The 1,047-nt window shown below is 37.3% G+C and overlaps 1 non-coding gene across 1 annotated transcript; it reads left to right on the plus strand.

The window, feature by feature from the left end:
* The first annotated feature begins 444 nt into the window (after nt 1-444).
* LOC118616601 lies at nt 445-550 on the plus strand. The gene has a single exon (XR_004956597.1). It is a non-coding gene; the product is annotated as a U6 spliceosomal RNA (small nuclear RNA).
* The last annotated feature ends 497 nt before the right edge of the window (nt 551-1,047 follow it).

A 1,047-nucleotide genomic window follows, 5' to 3' on the forward strand; every position in this document is an offset into this window, starting at 1 on the left:
TCCATGCTGTGTCAAAGAGTAAGAGATCCTTCTTTTTTACAGCTGTATAATATTTCATTGTGTACATGTACCATTGCTTTTTTATCCACTCATCTACTGATGGACACTTGGGCTGTTTCCAGGGGTGCATACATTCTTTCTGATTGGTGTCTCAAATATTTTTATTTTTTGTTAATCTTCTCCCTAGGATATATTTTTAGAAAGAGTAGAAAGAAGGGAGGGAGGGAGAGAAAGAAAGAGAGAGACAAGAGTCATAGAGAGAAATATCAATGTGTGAGAGACATTGACTGGTTGCCTCCTACATGCACCCTGGAGATGGAACTTGCAACCCAGCTATGTGCCCTTGACTGAGAATCAAACCCATGACCCTTCAGTGCATGGGCCAATGCTCTAACCACTGAGAAAACTGGCCAGGGCACACCTTGTACACTTCAAACATATTATGTGCTCTCTTCGGCAGCACATATACTAAAATGGAACTATACAGACAAGATTAGCATGGCCTCTCCACCAGGGTGACACTCATATTTGTGAAGTACTTCATATTTTGTGTAGTGTCCCAGTGGGCATCCTCAATGTGTGGCACTCACTAGCAAAATCATGACTTTTCACTATAAAAATAATCGTGTAAGGCAATTTGTGAAATGAAAATGAAGCTGAGTTATACCTGGGCTATTTGTGCCAATGTGTTAAGTTGCATCTCCTTCATACACCTTAAATGTTCTGAAATAAACTTATTTAAAAATATATAAATAAATTACAATTTTGTCAATTATACCTCAATAAGGCTAGACAAATTAAAATAAATAAATAATAGAGAGAAACCTCCCAAAAGTGTGAGCTTGAGTGTGTGATAAAAATTGGCCTCATTAGTAGTTCTGTGATCCTGGGAAAGTCATTTAAATTCTCTCAATGTCTCAATTTTCCTCATCTTTTTATGAAATGATGCTTATATCACTTGCTTTCTAGTGTTATAAATTCCAAGCAGTGTGACACTGGTGAAAGTAATTTGGAGAGATTAGAGACCTCTCAGATGACAATGACAGT

Source organism: Molossus molossus, unplaced genomic scaffold (assembly GCF_014108415.1).
Source record: "Molossus molossus isolate mMolMol1 unplaced genomic scaffold, mMolMol1.p scaffold_m16_p_4, whole genome shotgun sequence".
NCBI lineage: Eukaryota > Metazoa > Chordata > Mammalia > Chiroptera > Molossidae > Molossus > Molossus molossus.